Source organism: Neoarius graeffei, chromosome 4 (assembly GCF_027579695.1).
Source record: "Neoarius graeffei isolate fNeoGra1 chromosome 4, fNeoGra1.pri, whole genome shotgun sequence".
NCBI classification, from domain to species: domain Eukaryota; kingdom Metazoa; phylum Chordata; class Actinopteri; order Siluriformes; family Ariidae; genus Neoarius; species Neoarius graeffei.
Window position 1 is genome coordinate 6,830,404 of NC_083572.1, and position 22,457 is coordinate 6,852,860.

Genomic DNA, 22,457 nt, shown 5'->3' on the forward strand with positions numbered 1-22,457 from the left:
CACAATATTCTAGAACTGCAACCGACCTGGAGTGTCCAGAAGGACAAGGTGTTCGGTGCTCAGAGACATGGCCAAGGTAAGGAAGGCTGAAACACGACCACCACTAAACAAGACTCACAAGTTGAAATGTCAAGATTGGGCCAAGAAATATCTGAAGACAGATTTTCCAAAGGTTTTATGGATGGATGAAATGAGAGTGACTCTGGATAGACCAGATGGATGGGCCCATAGCTGGATAACTAATGGACACAGGGCACTTTGACTCAGACACCAGCAAGGTGGTGGAGGGGTAATGGCATGGGCTGCTATTATTAAGGATGAGCTAGTTTGACCATTTCAGGTTGAAGATGGACTTAACATCAACTCCCAAACCTACTGCCAGTTTCTAAAAGATACATTCTTCAAGCAGTGGTATGGGAAGAAGTCTGCATCATTCAAGAAGGCCATGATTGTTATGCAGAACAATGCACCATCACATGCACCCAAGTACTCCACTGCTTGGCGAGCCCACAAAGGCCTCAGGCTACGTTTACATTACGTCGAATCAGCGGATCATCAGATTAATGTTCTTAAAACGATTCGTGTTTACACTAAAACCGTTAGCCGTGCACACAGCAACACCAATACGCGGATACGCTCGGCTCCGCAGGCATCCTGCGCTCCAAATCACTCCGCCCTGAACAGCGAGTGCCCTCTGGAGGGTGCGCACTCCGGCCCTGCGCAGCTCACAGAGCGCGCGAGTGAAGTGCACAAGCCACGATTCGGGACTGAGCCGCTGTGTGTGTGATCCCAGCGCATATCACTTACCACTTGCAAGTGGAAGGATGGCAAGCCTAAAGACAATCATAACTACACAATGGGCAGTATTTGCATCAGTATTTGCAGTATTTTCATACTTTTATACTCTTTAATGAAAGGTGATACAAGGCGGAAGTCCGCGCCGTTTTTCAGCAGTCGCGTCACATGACCAACGCCAGCGAATCAGGAAGGTGGATGTCACAGTGACGTTGTCCAATGAGATGCCAGCTAGAGCTCAGCACAGCGTATTCACGTATTCTGAATGTTTACACAGCACCGGAGCTGACACGATCTGGATTGAATACGTGGACGCTGGCGGATTCCCGTTTCCTGGCTTTTCCAGGGGGTTTAATGTAAACGGACAGTGCGTCCGCGAAGAAAACGAGACAGATACGGTCTAATGTAAACGTAGCCTTAAAGATGACAAAGTAATGACATGGCCCCCTTCCTCACCTGACTTAAACCCTATTGAGTACTTGTGGCCCCTTCTTAAGCATGAGATTTACAGCGAGGGAAGACAATACACCACTCTGAATAGCATTTGGGAGGCCGTGGTTGCTCCTGCACAAAAAGTTGATCGTCAACAAATCAAAAAACTAACAGACTGGATGGAAGGCTCATGGCAGTTATTGAAAAGAAGGGTGGCTATATTGGTCACTGAATATTTTTGAAATGCTAGAAGTGTTTATTTGTTAATTCTGAGTTGTTTATTTGTTACACTGAAAATTAAAATAAACAAGTGAGATGGGAAACTTTAAGCTTTTCATTTAGTTGCATAATAATTCTGCACACTAAATGTTGCCTAATAATTCTGCACACTTATATATTCCCCTGAGAAGGCCTAAACTCCCCTTTCCTTTGTTAATCATTCTGGTTTTAGGTTTATTAACAATTTGGATTGACTGAGAGCACTGTATTTGTTCAACGATAAAATGAATCATCAGGAATACAACTTGCCTAATAATTGTGCACACAGTGTATATTGCCCTCTGTTCCCCTTTAATTTCGGTTCTGCGATAACCCTTTATTAATCCCAACAAAGGCTACATATCTGCAAGGACACCGGTAGCTATTTGCCAGCTATCACCTGCCTACATGATTACATCACGCATCATCAAATCAGTGTGTGTCCATTTGTTAGATATGAGTGACCGATGCCAACATACACGATTTGGGCGGAGCAGCTACGGATTTGAAGCACGATTATGTTGCTGTGCTTTGACCTGAAAATAATACATTTTCAACCGGTTTTGCCCGTGTATCAATCAAATCGACATATTTTCAGCGTTCGGACTCTTCCATGTGTCACTGTTTGTTTATTAATCGATCTATTTGTTCCCTTGTTTTAAATAAATCATGGCCACGTTTAAAACAAGGGAACAAAATATTAAGACATGGCTTTTTTTTTTGCTCCTATTCGTGTCCTGAGCAGGGCTCCGTATTTAGCTGAAACGGACAGGTGGAAGCTGCTTTCCCCACATTTGTATTTTATAATTTAAAGCACAATCTACTCTCAAACAATCTTTAATATTTATTCATATTTCTATATGAATAACACTGCCATAAAATACTTTGACAATTATTGTGAAAATTATTAAAGTGAACGCGGGGGGAAATTACACCTGATATTATAAACCCTGATCTACTTTTCGATTGCAGTGAACTCCAGCAGGCTCCTCCTCAGACTCTCACCTCAGGATCTCTGTGATTATAGTGTCGCTCTCTGCAGAACAGCTTCCAACCAGAGACAAGAGATGTTTACATCCCATTTAACTAATGCGGTTTCTCATTAAAAGCAGCTGATATCCAATAAAACGTGATCATACAAAGGAATGTCTTAATTTAAAAAGAAATGTTTCTTTATAATCAGTATAGACGATGTTATGATCCAACAGTGCGGACACTAACAATCGGTGTTTATTTTATTTTTCTACAAACAACCTGTTCTAATTTCAGAGCCCAAGTTATCAGTGATAGTTGATGTTAAACAGGTATTATAGACAGATATAAACAGACAGACATACTTCAATTATGGCTCGTCTGGGTCTCACAAAACTGCTGGCCCAGGCTGGAATTTGAGTTTGACACCACTGATCTAAACATTTATTTGCCCTTTTGGAAAAATGATTGATAAAATTCAAAACGATGATGACCCTACTGAGCATAATTATTACTGCAGTTAATTAATGCTGTGCCTGCACCTAAACTTAGCCTTAGCAATGAAAAGGAAACTTTTTGGCTCCTTTATTTTTATTAAAAAAAAAAAAGGGCAATTTCCTTGTGGGGACCATCCAAATGTCCCCACAAGATCAAAATTGTCAGATTTTACTGTCTTTGTGGGGACATTTGGTCCTCAGCAGTCATTGTCGTCGGCTGTCCATCACTAGCGACGATGACTGCTTCATTAAGGCCAATTTATGCTGACAACCCAGTCCTCGCAGACGGTGTCGCAGATAGCGTCTGCGTAGCCCCCCCACCTTCGCAGACGCTCTGCGCGCACCTCCCAAAAATTGTGACCACCGCAGAAGCCTCGCAGACAGCGTCGCAGACAAGAGGGCTCTGATTGGTCCACTCTACATCCGCTGTACACGCACTTCCGCTTCCCTACTTTGCCGGTGTGTTTTTTTTCACTTCACGACCGGCATTTTTAAAAACACGAGCGAAGATGGAGCAGCATGAAGAGCGGTTGATTGAGGAAGTACGTACATCTATATGACTCCAGTTCTAGTCATTATAAAAAAAAAAAAAAGTTCTAGTCATTATAAGTAACCGGAGGATAAACACTCCACTAACCACACCCACCAACTACTCCTAGCGACTTCGCGCCCCCTTGCGTTGTGCCGGTGAATAACATCGCGCACGCCTATACTCCCTGCTCAACAATAAATTACAACTGTCTGCGAAAAGCTATCTGCGAAAGCCTTGTCGCAAGAGCATGCAGAGGCCTTTAGGATGCGCAGAAACAGAGATGGGCCGCGAGACCTGCACCAGAGCTCCTCTCCTAATGAAGCACCTTGCACAGTAAGGTAAGGCAAACAATGTCGTGCCCCCATCATGTTGTCTCTCTGGACCTCCACACCTGATGCCAAGCACAAAAGTGCCACAGACCTGACGGGTATGGAAGTTTCCCTGCAGTGACAACTGATTTGCCAAGTGATGCCATCCATTGGCCATTTGAGTGGCTTTTCCACATGCCACCTGGTGGTGCACCATTGACCCTGTTGGGTTCATCTGCCACATTGCACCGAAAAGTGCCCTGCTGCCAGCACCTTATTGGTGATGTACTATTTAACCCATAGCTGGAACCCAGGCAGGTGCTACCACTCCGGGTCAGAGCAGACCTGGGAGCAATGGTGATTAAGGGGTAACGCCACTTTTTCCAATACTCAAGTCCTCCCAGACCTGAGACTCACCACCGGTTACAGTTTAAAGTCATAGCCAGGACTAACTGGGTATGACTATTATATACAGGTCCTCAGTAGTACATAAAAACAAAAACACACACACACAGTCAGGGCTCTGAGGGACAGCGATGATATGACAGGTCAGATGACGTGTACTAGAACAGAGAGAAAGGACTCAGAAGTGTGCACAGTATATATGTCAGGCAGGCAGTAATAAGCACGCTGACTCACGGCAGGATCCGAAATTAAACTGAGCTCAGGCCTTGGGGTGTGTGTGTGTGTGTCTGTCTTCGCCTGTATGTGGGCGTCTCTGTGTAGTTCCAATCTGCATTTAATTTACTGTTTCCCTGTCAGTACCTACAGTACCTATGGTACCTGTACTTTCACTCATTCACTGGGTCACTCACTCACCAAGCCTCTGGGTCACTTACTCACCAAGTCACTGGGCCACTTGCTGGGTCACTCACCCACCAAGTCGCTGGGTCACTCACTCACCAAGTCGCTGGGTCACTTGCTGGGTCACTCACCAAGTCACTGGGTCACTCACTCACCAAGTCACTAGGTGACCCACCAAGTCACTGGGTCACCCGCTGGGTCACTCGCTCACCAAGTCGCTGGGTCACCCACTGGGTCATTCACCAAGTCGCTGGGTCACTCGCTCACCAAGTCACTGGGCCACTTGCTGGGTCACTCACCCACCAAGTCGCTGGGTCACTCACTCACCAAGTCGCTGGGTCACTTGCTGGGTCACTCACCAAGTCACTGGGTCACTCACTCACCAAGTCACTGAGCCACTTGCTGGGTCACTCACTCACCAAGTCGCTAGACCACTTGCTGGGTCACTCACCAAGTCACTGGGTCACTCACTCACCAAATCACTAGGTGACCCACCAAGTCACTGGGTCACCCATTGGGTCACTCACCAAGTCACTGGGTCACCCGCTGGGTCACTCACTCACCAAGTCACTGGGTCACCCACTGGGTCACTCACCAAGTCGCTGGGTCACCCGCTCACCAAGTCGCTGGGCCACTTGCTGGGTCACTCACCAAGTCACTGGGTCACCCACTCACCAAGTCACTGGGTCACTCATTCACCAAGTTGCTGGGTCACTCATTCACTCACTCACCAAGTCACTGGGTCACTTGCTGGGTGACTCACTCGGTCACTCACTCACTGGGTCATTCACCAAGTCTCAGGGTCATTCTCTGGATCACTTACTCACCAAGTCACTGGGCCATTTACCGGGTCACTGAGCCACACGCTTGTTGACTCATTGTCACTCACTCATTCTCTCATTCAAAAACTCCTTCATTCACACAGCCACTCACTCAGTAACCACTCAATCACTCATTTACTCAAACTTGCTCACTCATTCATTCTCTTGCTCGCTCTCCATCACACTGAATGTCTGCAGCTTTCCTGCTTTTAAAGGTGCAGCTTTTTGTGTTTAACAGTGTTTCTAGATCAGTTATAATGCTGTAACTATAAAGATGCATTAGAAATCCATTTTGCAGTTCTCCCATTTTCTGGATCATTACTTCCAGGTAGGTAAAACGGTGAAAAGCCTTCAGGTATTTATATTGCAGAAATGCACTTCTGTCTGTTTTCACAAAACACAGGAAACACATCGTGCAGCAGGTTTCACAGGTTAAACCTGGGCACATTTTTTCTGACAGCATCATTAACAGGGAACTGCTTATTCCAGGTCACATCCCTGGAGCAAAGAAAAACCCGGAGCCCCTCGCTAAGTGAGTAATAGAGCACAGGGGACAGGTGGGTCCGGAGGAAAAGCTGGATGGAAATTCCCTCGGACTGTAATGGACGAGGGTCTCTCAAGCAGCCTCAGTGGCGTTGTGTCCGATCATAACCGAGTCTTACTAAGTGTTGCATAAAGACTGAAAAAGCTCTGTTGATGTCAGAGCTATGTTTGTGCTGGGGCAGATCGCTGCAGCATTACTGTTGTATTAACAGTTTATTTGCACAGCATGTGTTGCAGAATGGGAGAAGAAAAGAGAGGGTGAGAGAAAGGAACTGAGCTATCGAGCTTCTTTCAAGTTTACACCTGCCAAGAACAGCACATGAGCTATAAATACATTCCTTTCTGAGTCACCAAGTTAACACACACACACACACTCACTGTGCTGTCTCTTGCGCTTTCTCCGAGGACGCTGTGGTCTCCTTGGGGAGGAGGTGGCACTGCCCACAGGGCCAGAGACAGAGAAGGTCTTACTGGATTACATTATGTACTCATCTCAGACTTTCTGTCACTAATTTCAGCGCTGTTGCTTTGCTAATCACGGAACGCTTAACAGCATAATTGTCAAAAAGAATAGTGAAAAAAATTGCTGCAATGGGAATCCTGATTTATATATACATAAAATGCCACTACTGCTGTTGCTTGTGGGCGTGGCCCATCCAGGTTTTTTTTTTTACATTCTGATCAGCTAAAATGTTCAGACCACAACGCACTATGCGATTTTTATACCACAGTGCGGTTGAAATCTCGAATCCGATTGGTCAGATGATGTGCATTATTTTTGTATAACAGCGCGGCTCAGACTGTAACACGGACGACAGGTTAATATTAATGCACTCGTTTCTATAGCAACAGCTCATACACCGGGATTTGTACAGCAGATGCTCCACATAATCTAATACTTCTAATAAACAGATTTTTAAAAAGGGATGGGGCTTTTAGGGGTAACGGCGTGCACACACACACCTGCATTACTTTCGTATCACAACATGGCCTGGAATTTGTTATTCCTTACACACACCCTGCTTTTGTTTAAAATATATTTGCATTTGTACATCTTTCCCTCACATCCTTTTGTTGTCATGTGACCAAGACTCCAGAAAGCACTGAAGTCTTTAAGGTGGAAAACTTAAAGGTCCCATGGCATGGTGGTTTGTTGATGCTTTAAATGGGCTCGTGGAGGCTTCCGGATGTTATATCCGCAGCCTTTCTCGAAATGAACCCTCGGCACGTAAATATAGCCTCCTGGGAGAAAGCCCCATTTCAGCGCTTTTCCCAGTGCGTCGTTTTGCTAATGAGAAGCAGGAGGCGGGGAAGGGTAGAGGGTGGGGGCGGGCCATGGGGGGAGGGGGAGGGGGAGGGGCTTGACCAAGCTGCGCGCACACATACTCGCTGCTATCAGCGCCTGTAGCCACGCTGCTAAGACAAAACCCTGTTCTCCCTCGGACTCCTTTCATAAACTCAACGTGACACAGAGAACAGAGAGTGAGAGTGTTCGGAGTGGTAGTTTACGAACGTATAATACCCTAGGCTTGAACACGCACTCCATAACCAAAGAGGATAGAAGCAGCAACTACAGCAACATATCGCTTATCCAACAGAAGACATGCATTGCGGAGCAATAGTCAAACATAAGCTCATAAGTTACAGTCAATTTCCAGACTAAACTCAGTTTAACAGAGCATGCTGCATGCTCTTTAGTTTTGTAGCGCAGATTACCTGGCTAACTGCAGGAAGCGGTTAGCTGCACAGCTAATGTAGCCATTGCTAGGCTAACGCACTGATTTTAAAACACGGCAAAACGACTTAACAGTTATACACTTACTTGTTCGGTGTTTGTGGCTGATGCGGCAGGGATGCTTGGTACGGACCCAGGCTTCAGTGACAGTTGATGTGCAAAACCTGCCCTGTACTGTCCCAAGTTGTGGAAACATTCCTCAGGAAAATGCTTCCGACAAACATACACCGTCTTAGGTAGACTCGACGGCGTATTATTGGAGTAAATAAAATTAAGCCACTGCGTCTTCAGGGGCTCTCCCGTCGGCAGTAAAAACAGACTCTTTTCTGTGTTGTCACATCCATGTACAGCGCAATTTCCATGTTTCGCTCGCTTAGGTGATGCCATGTTGTTGTGTCCTCTATGGTCTCCTCACTACAACTGGGCGGGGCAATCCATACAGTGGGTGGGAATCCAGAGGGGGGGGCGTGGGGATCATCTCCCTTGCTGACGTAGTAAAGGGAAGAGTTTATCAACGCGCCGTTTTGACGCGCCATTCTCAAATGTTGGGCATAGTTTGGTTTACACATTATGAAATTTCTAGCCACTGGGGTGACTTAAGAAGGTCAGAGGAACTCATTTTAACGTTAAAAAAAACTCAGAAAGTGAAAATTTCATGCCATGGGACCTTTTACCGTTCCAGCTTCGCCTCTGACTGTTCCAAAGTGCTGACACTGGAGACTCCTTCCAAACATGGAGGTGAAAGAAAACGAGCAGGAAAACGACTGAATCAACTGAAACGGTGAATGTGAGCAGTTACACAGGCTTGGTTTATGTTCTGCGCTAAAGAGAAACCGAGATCACAAATAATGCATTATTGAGTTAGACAGCGGCGCGTATCAGGATAAGACTTTGTAAGTTACACACACACACACACAGAGTTAGCCATCTACACTCTGATACTGTACACTGCTGGAGTGTTAAATGATACGCACTGGCTCTCACACCTCCTAAAAAAGCCATTTTTATGACCCAGTCATCACACACGTCTCTCGAATCTCTGTGTGAACAGCGGCGTTACAGCTGTGTGTAGCCTTTTAGCCAATCACGCATCACGTCCCGGCAGGCGACTTATTATTAGAAGGCTCTGCACAGCCTTCTAACTGGTGGCTTCATGTGCTTGTGAATAAACTTCATTAATCATGCAAACGGGTTGTCAGGCTGCATGACCTGGATACTGTATACGATTCGTTATAGTATCCGGGATCTCCCTTGTTCGCACTTTTTTATTCAGAAGGAAACAAAAAAGCAATCCGGGTCACTCGTGGAGACCGAGGAAATGAGTTCACAGACTTTAAAAGAGATACGCAGAGCCTTTATTTTTAAATACATGTCTGAGTGGATAGCATCTCCATCCTTGACACTTGTATGCTGCATAAATGGGAATAAAAAATAAAATTTTTTTTTGAGAGTTAAAATCGACTGCAAAGTTGGCATTCGAGCTGAGCCAGCCAGCCGAGTGCGTGACGTCACAGCGGTAACCGGTTTTAAGGCCGAGGCCTTTGACAGCTATAGACCAAAGTCATATAAATAAAAATTTATGGTGAAAGTAAGAAATACCGTTACCGACTCGCTCAACTAAGACTGATTTGACTTCACTGATTGTGGGTTGACTCTCATTAAAACAGGATGGGTGTTATAACTTATGCAACATACATGTACATGCATGCATTTTCACTGATAAAACGTAAAAGGCGAATTAAATAATCAGATGAACCGAGACAATCACATTCTCAAGCAAATTAAATAATCTTATACCGCTAACTAAAACACACAATACAAGTTATATGTATTAATCTAAATGCAGGTAAACAACGTGTTTTTTTAATCCAAATGAGAGTCGCATCTTACCCGTCTGCGTTCTCGCTTCTTGAAGGCCGATCTTGTGGCCGATTGTTTTTGAAACAGTCTGACTCAGTTGTTCGTTCAGTTCTCTGTTCATTCACTTCTTCCATGTAAGGGCGAGACGGCAGCAATATCCAGTTGAGAAAGAAGACGGCTGCTCCACTCATTCACTTTTCTTCGTACTGAGTACTCCGCCATTACTGCTGGGCTCAGGCAATTACTAAAACCCAAGACGGGACGTCACCGGTTTTAGCAACAACCGCGGGGAGGTCGCTGCCCGAGCGATATGTCCTGTCCCGTTCCGTCCCAGGTTTTAGCAACAACCCTCGACTCACTCCTGGAGGACTGGTGCAACTGAACTCACTTTCCTTTTAAAAAAATAAAATAAAAACTTTCCTTTTCTTGTAGTTTTCTTTTCCTTTAATTGTTGGGACTGCACCCTCTTTCAATCCGGGCTTATAGCCAACGCTCCTCAACAGATCAGAGGTCTCGTACAAGTCTTCAGTAAAATGTGCAGAGCAGAGGAGAGACCGCTTCATAGGCGCCCAATGTGCCCGTGAACTTCTCGCAAAACGCGTCCAAATCTCTGCAGTTTGAACATTCTTGGGTCATGAATGCAACATAAATCCACCTCCTGTCGTGTTGCTGCACCAGCCAGCAACACATCTACGTGGCATGGCGATCAATTAGCTCAAAATGGAGGATCGTAGTTGCAGTCAGCTTTGTGTTTTAGTATAGTGGAAATGGCGAGGAGACCGATAGACTTCCTGCTGTGACGTTGCGGACGTCAAGGTCATTCACTCAGACCGCTACCTATATAAATCACTTTAATCGTAAAAATGACTACATTAGATTTATTCTTAACGCTTAAAACTATTGCTGTGCCATTCTTGAGGTCTCAAGGCATTTATAAACGAAAGTGAGGCCATGGCTCTGCGTATATGCTTTAAGCATGCATACTAATAAGAGAGTGCTCTGAGAGCACAACATCCCCTGCTGGCAACTCCGTCATAACTCTGGTAAAACGCAACCGGATTGAACGAAATTGCAATATGCGCATTACCGACATATAACAAAGAAGCCGGTCAAGTTTCGTGAAATTCCTCCAAAAATCATGAGAGGAGTTGATTTCAGAAGGTGAGTACCCTTCCTGGGACGGACATCGCCACGACATAATCCCCCTTCGGGCCTTTCGGGCCAGCGGGGGATAAAAATTGAGAGGGAAGTTGATTTCAGAACGCGAGCACACTTTGATGAACTTGGCAAAGTACAAGTTTGTTAATAATCAAGGGCATAACTCTGGTAAAATTTGCCCAAATTAAACAAAATTTCAATCTGCGTATAAGTGTCACATAACAAAGCCTTTTGCCAAGTTTGGTGAAATTCCTCCACAAATTGCGAGAGGAGTTGATTTCAGAAGAACGTACACCCTCATGAAATTGTCAAAAGTTATTTAATCAAGGGTCAAAACTCTGGTCAAATTTACACAAAAGAAATTAAACCGCAACATGCATATTACCGTCATACAACAAGGCCTTTTGCCAAGCTTCGAGAAATTTGTCCAAAAATTGTGGAGTTGATGTCAGAACGCAAGCACACCTTCATGAAATTGTGAATGTATAATTTTGTTAATCAAGGGCCACAACTTCGGTAAAATGTGACCGAATTGAACAAAATAACAATATGCATATTATCGACATATCACAAAGAATCCTGCCAAGTTTCGTTAAATTCCTCCAAAAATTGTGAGAGGAGTCGATTTCAGAAGGTGAGCACCCTTCCCGGGAGGGACGGACAGACGGACAACGCCACAACAATCCCCCTTTAGGCCTTTCGGCCAGCGGGGGATTAAAAAAAAAAAAAACAGCACAGACACTGAAAGATGAAATTTGGATCATGACTCCAGTTGAACCCAAACTACGGAACCTTGAAGGACTATAAACAATAAGTTTAAGAAAAGAACTGAGGTAATTCCCATATGGAAGCTGGGAAAAGGACTTCACATCATCATGCGCCTGGTAATGGAGGCGGATGTAATTCTCTTCAGGGCACAAAAGCCACAATTCGTAATTCTCTCATTTAAAGCACATGCACTATTCGATATGACATGGTTCCCAGGCTCTGCATAAAGCCCTGCCACTCTGTGACGATCTAACGTTATAATATTCCCGAGTCATGAAAGGCAGTTGCGTTGCTGGTGAACGATCTGCTCTGCCGAGAGGTTTTGGCCAGCAGTTGGGAAATAAAACTGCTGTTATAACTGCACACTCTGCAGTACTATACATTCTAAATCAAGTACAGCATAAGTGCCAATCGTCTACGGAGCAAAATACCAATTAAGGTATGTGTACGCGCATCTGTTTAAAAGAAATCTCCATTTTTGACAGCACATTTGGTGTTTGAGTCTGGGAGCCATCAGACTAACAAGAAAGTACATTCAGTTAGCTCAAGATCTAAAACGAGACTCAGGAACATCGAGAACAAGTTTCTATTTTTGATAAATATGCAGTTTTTTTTTTTAAATTGTGAGATTGTGAATAGAAATCCTAGGCTTACAACGTCATGCAACATGCCATTGTCCTATCACGCCCTGTAATTATCACCAATTGACAATAGCATCACCTTTGGAGCGGGTATGAGGAGCAGGAATAAAGGGGGCGTGGCCAGATATTAGGGCTGTAACGATATGAGTTTAAAAGAAATCGAAATACGCAGAGCCACGATCCGTATCGCGATACAAGAAGGCAGAATCGCGGTACACCCTTTCAAACTTCTCCTCAGCCCAAAAACAGAGGCGCTTCCAAACTTCAATTTATGAATACTTTACTTTTTATTTAAATTACATTTTAAACTTACTTAAATTACTTTTATTTTTATATCTATTAGTAAGTCGTTTTTTCGCCGACCTGCGACAATCTTCTACGAGTCACGCAACGTCCACACTCGCCACTGGCAGAGCATTCATTTCTTTTAAGCGGTCGCCATTCTGGTTGCGACGCGGGGAGCGAATCTGTAAACAAGCAGCTCATTGGCTGGCTAGGTGTGCCACAAGCCAATCATAATCACTTGACCGGAAAGGCATGCAGTGTTGCCAGATTGGGCGGGTTTTGGTGCTTTTTGGCTGGTTTTGAACATATTTTGGGGTGGAAAACGTTAGCAATATCTGGCAACACTGAAGGCATGTCTGCTTGGGCGGAAGCCTTCTGCGGCAGTTACACTTTGACACGCGAGCAATGTTTCACCATAAAAATTCCGTAATTTCCACCTGTTTTCCGCGATCACAGAAAATCATTGGCCCTATGAGAGTGAGACAGTGAGAGAGCCCCCCCAAAAAAAAATCTTAACGGATTTACACGATTTGGAAAAATGACTTTTTCAGAACCGAAAAAAACAGAGCTTCCGGCTCAACAGTATTATTTTGAGAAATAAAACAGTCTTTGGATATACATTTGTTCATTTTTGCATACATATTACTCATTCTCTGCAGTGGTCCGAATTATTTGTTATTAAATAGTTAATGTAAGTAAGTAAATGTTAATAAGTCAAATTTACTACTTTAAAAAAACATTTTAAAAAAAATTGTGGGCGTATCGAATCGTGGGTCAAAAATCGTGATATGAATCGAATCGTGAGTTGGGTGTATCGTTACAGCCCTACCAGATATACACAACAAGTCTTGTGTATAAGTAATACAAAAAAAAAAAAAATGCAAGCTGGTTGCGAGTCGCTGTACTGTAGCTGCTAGCGTTAATGCTATGTCAGGATTTTTTTTTTGCCTTCATTAACAAGGTCAGGAATGCTGCAAAACTGAGGCCAGGACTGTAATAAAACTTAACGAGCTGTATGCTCATTATGAAATCAGTTCTATAAACTACAAGTGCATGTGGTCTGCAGTGAACAGCAGTAAAGATCCTAATTGAATTTGGCAGCACAGATGAGAGACACTATAAGACACATCAGAGAGTTGCTGCTCTGCTCTAAAGTCAGACAGCAGGTTATTAAAGTTCATACAGGATACAAAACCGGCGAAAAGGAAACGCGCGTTACGGAACACGACACACTTTACTTTTGTTGATCGCAAAGCTGCAGGCACCACGTCTTCCAACCCATATTTAAACTTCACCCCCAGCATAATTTTGAATGAATGAAATGATAAAAAGTGGGGACAGGGAGTTGCTGTGGGGGGGAGGGGGTAAACTCCTGTGAAGGATGATTCTTGATCAGCATGTATTTGAAATGTGTGCGGTTTCACCTGGGACAGGTGTCCCACCCACGTCTGATCAGAAGGCGTTAACGGTCTTTTTGGGGTTTTTTAATAAAAAATTTCATGACGTACTGCATGGATGCAAACGGCGCACCTTTTGCATGGATTAAAGCAAAATAAAATTATTTGACTGAAAATTTATGGGGGGGGGTTATGGGTGGATTTCGATGAAATTCTGAGAATGGTTAACTTAGAACTGATAACTTTATCATCAATTAATTAATGGATTAATATATTCAATTTATTGCACTTTCTTTCCAGTGCTTCCGTATTATTTTTTGTGGCAAACCACACAAATGCAAGCGCCTGGAATGTTTAGTTTTTTGCACCATGAACTAAATGGCTTTCCGTTTTCACCCATTTCGTACAGCCAAGCCCACCTCCACTTGTTTTTTACACCTTTATCGATGGCAGACACATCAGTGCCTTCTTTCATGTAAAGCGCATCCATGCTGCCGAAACCGAAAGCAGAATGACACGCTCCTCTATGCTCGACGTCAATATAAAAAAAAGTTTGGATCTTCGCTTAAATCATAATTTGACCTTACTTTGTGTTGAATACGACTTCAAAAACCATTCAAGATTTTATTAAGAGAAATATTGTGGCCAATACGAGTGTTAAGTTACCTAAAAGATCGCGTGAAGTTGGCTGCTATCTACTTTCCGTTCGTTCTCATTTTCCTCCATCATTTCATAGGCCAGAAACAGATGTTTTGACGTAAGGCCAAGGTTACATCGGTAACCTGATATCCGTCCGATATCATCAGCAATCGTCTCTAACCTGCTGGCTGGCCGTTTTAAGCATTTTAATGAGTCTGGGAGCCAGCAACTTAAATTTCTGGGACAATTAGGAGGAAACCATGGAAAGCAATTTCTTTTTGCTACTACATAGTGATATTCTGCAGTCAAGCTAGCAGGGTGTATGGTAATGTGTGTTTGCCTGCTGGTTCAGTTACGAAGAAACCGTGGAAAGCCTGGCGAGTTCTCTGGACTACTGAGAATTGTTGTTTTGTAAATAGCAGCGAGTCCTAAGAGAAGTAGTTAGACAGTGTGAGGAGGAGTGCCTCAGGGTGGAGTTTGAGGTGTATTAGAAGTAACAAGCGCTTTCTCTCTCTTCAGCATCTGATACAAATCAATGGAGACTTCAGTTTGGGAATATTTTTCACATTTATTGAAAGATGGCAGGCTTTTTTGAGCCAAGCAGAGACTTCTTAAAACTTTAGTGATATTTACAGAATGACACTGAAAAGTCTGTCGATTTATTTTAATTCCTGAGAGGTGAGATTGTGCAGGCAGGAGTCCTAAAGGGGGGGCAGCGCAGATGAGGTGCCTCAAGGTGATGTGCTCGAGTTACACATTATCGGAAGATTCTTGTTGCAGCTCGTCTCAGCCTCACACTCTCTACAGGATATTGAACATCTGATATGTTTTGTGCACTTTTCTGGCCATAAGCTTCAAAATCGCTCTTCGCAAACTCACTGGCTCTCCACACACACACACAGCTTTATTCTGGCTCCCAATAGGAAAACAAACTTTTAAACCCCGTCACAGAGTGAATGTTTCAGCAAGAAAAGAAAGAATTTTATGGAGTCTTGTCCGTAAAAGTCAGTAAAAGGTTTGGTTTGAAGCAGATAGCAGGGCGCAAATAAACAAGTGAATTTCGTGTGGTGGAACCTATGGGGAAAGGTCTTTGGTCGATTGTTAGTCCAGTGGCACTGTTGTGTGTAAGGAGGTGATTCTTGGTTACACTTATTGATGAAATGTACTAGCTTCACTAGAGCTCTGTCCAGCAGGACTATATTCCAGAGAGATATAATATTCAGAGGGGAACCTACAGGGCCTTCAGAGAAGCCCAAACATATCAGCATTTCAAATGCTATATTTAATTGCTTTCATTATAATTACTCTATTCTAATTTGGCCTCATTTTCTATCAAATTTGCTTCAGAAATGAAAGGGTTACTGTCCTGAGAACATTAAAATCGAGTTCTCCAATCGAGTGGCCTAGTGGTTAGCGTGTCCGCTTCTTGATCGGGAGATCGTGAGTTCTACTCACGGTCAGGTCGTACCAAAGACCATCATAAAAATGGTGCCTACTGCCATCTGGCAAGGCACGCTGCAATATAGATGCGAGTGGGGAGTCAAACTTTCGCAGTTACCAGAGGACACGCCCCCCACTGTAACCCTAGCTATGTAATATAGGCAAGAGACCGAGGGCTACGAAACGGAGATGGGCACCGCCAAACGCACCATGAATGGTGCGGGAAGGACTTTGACTCTCCAATGAGATTTTTTTGGTTGTTGTTGTCTCTAGGCTGAGAAGAGTTTCAAGCTGCTCACTCATTGGTTAGGACTCCATTGCCGGGACAGAAGGCCATTCCAGTGCATGCTTATATAGGAAGTGACAGATGACTGATTAACCAATCAGATTTATAGTGGGAGGGACCAAAAATTTATCGCCCTAGACCTTTTCGAAGGCCAACGCGAGCTTAACCGTGAGTCAGCACAGCAGTGAAGTCGCCTTCCAGCCAGTGTAGCGTTCATCAGTAGTGTTACCGAATAGTAATAAAGCGGTCAAGCCAGTGCTATCTATCGAGAGCAAGTAGCGCAGACTAACGACGGAGAAACTAAGATTTCTGTCTCCAGACTCTTCTTCCACGCTGGCTACAGTATTTTTCACTCAGACTTAAGTATTCGTTTCCTTGTGTAATTTACTTCGTTACTTTTAAAATCAAGATCGACAACTACACACAACAGAGCGACCTGCCGCTAATCCCTTGCAAAATCCTTTGCCCTGTTGCTTTTTTTTTTTTTGTGTGTCTGGCTAAGTTTTGGCCGAGCTCAAGTCCCAGCTCTAATAGTAACGGCTCGGCACTGTTAATATTGACGCATTGAAATTTTGTTTCCAGTTTGAGCAAACCTAGACATTGTGATGCACATCACGCATCCTAGAAATATCTTCAAGTCAAAGATAATATGGTATTCTCATCATATTGCCCACCACTAGCCCCAAAATTAGTTGCACTTGTCACACTTTGTTGTCATTAAGCACAATATTCCATGATGTACAGCACATCAAATATACTTCAAAAATATTGTCACTAGCCATCTGTTGTGTTTGGGAGGCAGCAGCCCAGGCAGACAGCACTTCTGGTTAGTATTTGCACGGTATCAAGATAAAGGCTGTCACATTTGGAAGACACCATAAGACAGCCGTCATCTAGGGTGCCTTATTTGGGTCTAATTTAAGCACATCTTGCACGTATCTCTCTTGACTAATACAATCCTGTTCACCAGACCAAGGCTCTCATGAGAACACATGACCAACAAAGAACAGTAAGAACTGAAGCAGTACATACTTTCTCTCTTTCCAAACATCGTATACAGAAGACAGAAGGTCTTTGCATCCAGAAACTTTGGCATTAATTAGCTGAAGCTCTGTGTTTTGGTGTTACACAATGAGCCTGGTTCCTGGTTTAGATCGTGTCTCGGCCACAGAAATCTGTCAGTGCTCCTGGAGCTCAGCGGTGTTCCCCAGGGATCAGCCCTTAGCTGGCTCTCTTCATTTCTGTACTTACATGGTACCCTTGGGTGCTATTATGCACCGTCACACATTTAGGTCAGTATGGAATCGAACACATTCCTGCCACCAGATCATTTATGAGTGAGTACTTGTGACATAAAACTAGAGACGAAGACCAAATTCAGCAATGAAATTCAATTTTTTTTCCCCCGTCCATAAGTGTTTAGATTCTAGATATCTGGACTTTTCTATTAAAATGAATAAGGTGATCACCAAACCATCCCTGTAGAAGGGAAGTGTCTTCACCGGCCACTTTTCCATTTAATCAAAAGCTCTGGCTGGATCATATTTTGTGCTGATATGAAAACAGAAGATCACGCAGCGCGCGCACACACTCCCTCTCTCACCAGTCCTATCGGCTAAACCAACTAGCCTACCTTGCTATTCGAGATGAGATTTATGACTAGTAGTAATATAGATTAAATAAAATTTGGCGTAACTGGAAATGAAAAGGCTGTTTGCTTTCACTGTATCTGTGGAAGTAGAAAATCAAAAGAGCTGCTTGTATGCGCACACAGTTAATGTGGGAAGTCATGTTGTGTATGAGTGAATATCACAAAAATACACACATTATTTTTAGCTACACTGCAACATTGGAATATTGGTACACATTTTACATTATATATAAGGGTCCGTCTCAGAAACTGCTCTCTCATTTGGGACATTATGGTCAAAAAATAAAATTTCTAATTTTACTATTTTTTTTGCATTTACCTAACACTCCATGTTTCTTTTGTCATGTTTAATAAGAATAAAGATAGCATCTTGCTTTATCTGGCCTCCACTGTGGAAATTTTTTCTGATTACAATTCAAATGCTTTTGTAAAACTGATTTCCATATAAAATAACTACATTATGAAGAATTAAAGCCCCTCCTTCACAGATGAGTGAAAATATTGAATAAATTTCCTCTTTTTGATTGCTTGGGTTAAAAATGCCAAGTTATGATGACTGAATTGATTTATTCACTTAAATATGAATAATGTGATACATTTTGGGTATCTGATATGGCGAAATAGGACACAATGGAAAAATCAAGAGCACACCGGAAAGATGAGAATAACGGCGGTGGTACAAGAACAGCGACTGTACCGGCTGAAGGTCGTGCGGGTCTCTGCTGCGGCGCACGAGCAACGGGACGTCACTACCGCACCAGACGGCGCGCGAGGCAGGGGCGGGGCAAAATGACTGGCCGTAGATTCTATCAAAAGTTCGATCTAAATTGACAACGGTCGCAAAATATTGGCCAAAAATACGCAAACACTACGAAATATGAAAGTAAGATGAAAAAGAAAACATTCTATTGCCTTATACTGCAAGACTAAAACAAAATAAAACTGTCAAAACTCGCCTTTTCAGCGATAACGTCCGAACAGATCACCCGCGTAACAGAAAGACCGCAAATGGAAGCGCGATCAACTTCTAACTGCTGGAGTGGAAAATTCCATTCTACACATGCAAATTGTTAACGTGTGTCCTTCCCCGCACACAAATAACACGCTACGGTAAAAAATAGACCACGACTCATTTTATAGCTCAGAAATTCATACAAGACCAGCTACCATCGTAACATATTCTGTAAGAAACGTATTCTATACCTAACTTTCAGCTTTCGTTTAAAAAAACAAAATCGCAGATTTATAACTAAATTTTTATATGGCGTAGTGATTTTAAGTTACTACTTTGGGTGAGGTCGTGACCTTGACCCTGAGGCTTTCCGTTTAGATCAAAACACACGATCGTATTGGTTTTGCGGAAAATGGAGTTACGACGGTGATCAAATATTTTGCGTGATGTTTTATTACGGTTATGATTATTCTGTGAGCGCACCAATCCTTAGGTGTATAAAGTTACAACTTAAAATACAATTAGTGATAACTGTAGACTTTTCAGTGGACTACAACCTTAAGGGATTGCGATGTAGTCGACCATTTATCATGTCCCAGATCAAGCCGCCATTTTTCCACAAATTTGCAGAATTTTTGCCAAATTCTGAAGAGTATTCACATCAAAGATTTAGTTTTATCTGTATTATTTCTTTCATCATTTTATTTCAAATTAAAACCAACATCACCATTCAAAACCGTATACTTGCAACCTGATTGGTTGGGACAGTTAAGGAAAGAGGGGGAAAAAAATTTATTGCCCATTTTTATCTTTCTAAAGTAAAGTTTCAGTTTTCTGTAAAGCAGTCTTCAGAAAGGTGAACACACAGTACCGTGTAAAAGTCTTAAGCACCCTGTGTTTTTTTTTTTTCCTTTCATACAAACTTTGTTATAGATTTCTATTTGGTGACTTCTATATTACCGAGTCGGTACAAAAACATTTGAGAGTTCCAGTTTAACGTTCGGGTTTTTTTTTTTTCTTCCCCCAGCAAAAATTTAAATGTTACAGAAAAAAAAAAAAAAGTTTGTATCTGCGATCTGAGCAGCACGTTACAAAAGAGAGCACTTTTCAGATTAAAAAAAAACATAATGAAGGCTACTGGAAAATTTTTGGTGCAAAATTAAGAAGTGAGTGGGGCGTCGTGGCTCGGGTGGATGGGGCACCGTGCCATGGATCCGGGGACCCGGGTTCGATTCCGGCCCGGGGTCATTTCCCGGTCCCTCCCCGTCTCTCTCTCCCGCCTACTTCCTGTCTCTACACTGTCCTATCCAATAAAAAGGTGAAAAAAGCCCAAAAAATATCTTTAAAAAAAAAAAAAATTAAGAAGTGAGTGTGACAACATGTCCAGAAGAACTGTGGCTGGTTCTTTAAGATGCTCAGTAAAACCTACAGCTCATTTCCTTATCAATAAGGGTCATCTCACACCAAATACTGACTTTCATTTATTACGGCTTACTGCTTATAGTATTTTTTTTTAAACATTTAATTATTTTTTAAGCCTTTTTTTTGTCTACAGCATTTCTTTTCACAGACTTTTGCACAGTAATACTGTATATTCATCATTACAAATCCAGCCTCCTTACTTGAAAGCCATGGCCTCAAAAATATAATCTGTACACTGCTTTTTCTATGCAGATATTACAAAACAGTGACTTAAAAAAAAAAATCACCGGGTTCGTCATGGGGTCCAAGAAATAAGTCATTTATATCAATGCTGTGACATTAAACAGCACACAGGCTGTTGGGACAACAGCGAAAATAATGTCTGATTAGAACAGATGGCGCACGTTCCTTTCTCATTCATCATCTCCTTCCTTTTCGGCACCTGATTATGGTATCAGTTCATTCATTCGAGCGCTGACTCATGAGCTGTGGCCGTCTGGATGAGCTGGTGTTGGCACGGACCTGCCCTGACCTTCAGCCTCCGCTGTGCCACCTGACAGCCGTGACACTGATGGACATGTGTTAATTACCACAGGCGTAGCCTTCCATAACGCCGTGGCTCTGCGCATATTCTTGTGTATGCAGAGAAGCTTTTTACGTCGACCTCACTCACTCAGGTCATGCTGCTTTTCTTATGCAATCCTCTCTTTTCTCATTTATCAGAAACATGCGGTGTGATCGCTTCGAGGTCATCTCCGGGAGCTTTAAAATCCACCCCCCCCGTGTGTGCGCTGTTGTTAACCGGTCAGAGAAAAAGTAGCCAAGCTGGGACAAACGCTTCTACCTACCGACAGTCCATCTGTCACCATCTATCCATCTCTTCCTCTTTCCTGTCAGTTATATGCAGAATATACAGGAGGCTGTATTATGCTTTACGTTATTACTCATAGCCCTTACTTCTGCATGAATAATAATGATAATTATAACGCAGCAGTGACACAGAAGCAGATATCAGGGCTGATATTTGCCCTCTGTCTCACCCTCATTGTTTTTCTTCCTTAATCACACCTGTCCCCTGCTTCGGAGACAGATTTGACTATACACCCACATTCAAAAGAGTAAAACTTGGACATGCCTCATTAAAATGGTTACCGAAAAGGAGATCTCAAATAGTTACAATGGTAATATTTATCCATGTTTTATATATATATAGCTATGATTGTAAGATTACTATGGACACAACTATCACAAAGCGCTGTTTTGAACTTCAGCGTGTCACTACTACCATATCTTTCAAACATTTTTCTCCATTTTTACAGAAAAAAAAAATAACAATCCAACATGGCAAGTCTACTTTAATAAGTATTACTTATATTTAACAATTATTCCGACATTTTCCCTAAGCATTAACATTATTTCATTACTGATACTAGTGTTTGACATTTTTAACATCTAAAAAAAAAAAAATTATTCAGAGGTGTACAATAATCATTTGGAGGATTTTGGACACCTGAAGTATGTTTGACAATTAAAAAAAAAAAAAACCTTATCGCTATTTATTTTTTTCGCGGTCCAGTCTCCATCAAATCCTGCGCTCTGATTGGCTGGCGAGCAGGTCTGTATCCTACGGTACGGACCCCAGTTACGGACCTCTGGCGACTCGCTCGTTCACAACAACAAACATGGTAGAATTTTTTGTCAACATTTATCTTTTTTTTAAAAATAAGATTAATTTATGAGATTTTTATCAAAAATCTTATAAATTTTTGCCAGCATTTCTCAGGAGAATAGCATTAATTTGACATCATGGATAGCGATAACGACAGTGTTCACAGCGAAAGCGAGTTTTATTACCCTGACGAAGAAGAAATAAAAGAAAACATTTCAGGAGAAAGCTAAAAACCTGTAACTGTTGCTAATGCCGAGCAAAAACATGGCTGAATCCTGAATGACTCAATTTTGTATAAATAGGGGACTACATAGGCGGCAAAATGTAGTTTTTTTCCTGCCATGGAAGTGCACTTGTATACCGAGGAGGAAGCAATTTGCATTACAGCCGTGAATGAGGATTCAAAATGGCGCCTCGGCTCGGTTTTCCCTTTCGGGCGCTCTCGTTTTCTGTTAGAATTTGGTAAAGGAAAAAATAAAAATATTATTTACCAGCTTAAGGTCGGTCCGTATGGTGAAATACCGTGACCTCGGCCTTGAATACTGACCTCGGCCCAGAGGGTCTCGCTCAGTACTTTCAAGACCTCGGTCAC

At 42.7% G+C, this 22,457-nt stretch overlaps 1 protein-coding gene across 1 annotated transcript in view; it reads right to left on the reverse strand.

Moving 5' to 3' along the window:
- kcnh7 (potassium channel, voltage gated eag related subfamily H, member 7) overlaps window positions 1-22,457 on the reverse strand; it is a 126,774-nt gene that overhangs the window by 100,785 nt on the left and 3,532 nt on the right. The window lies entirely within an intron of this gene.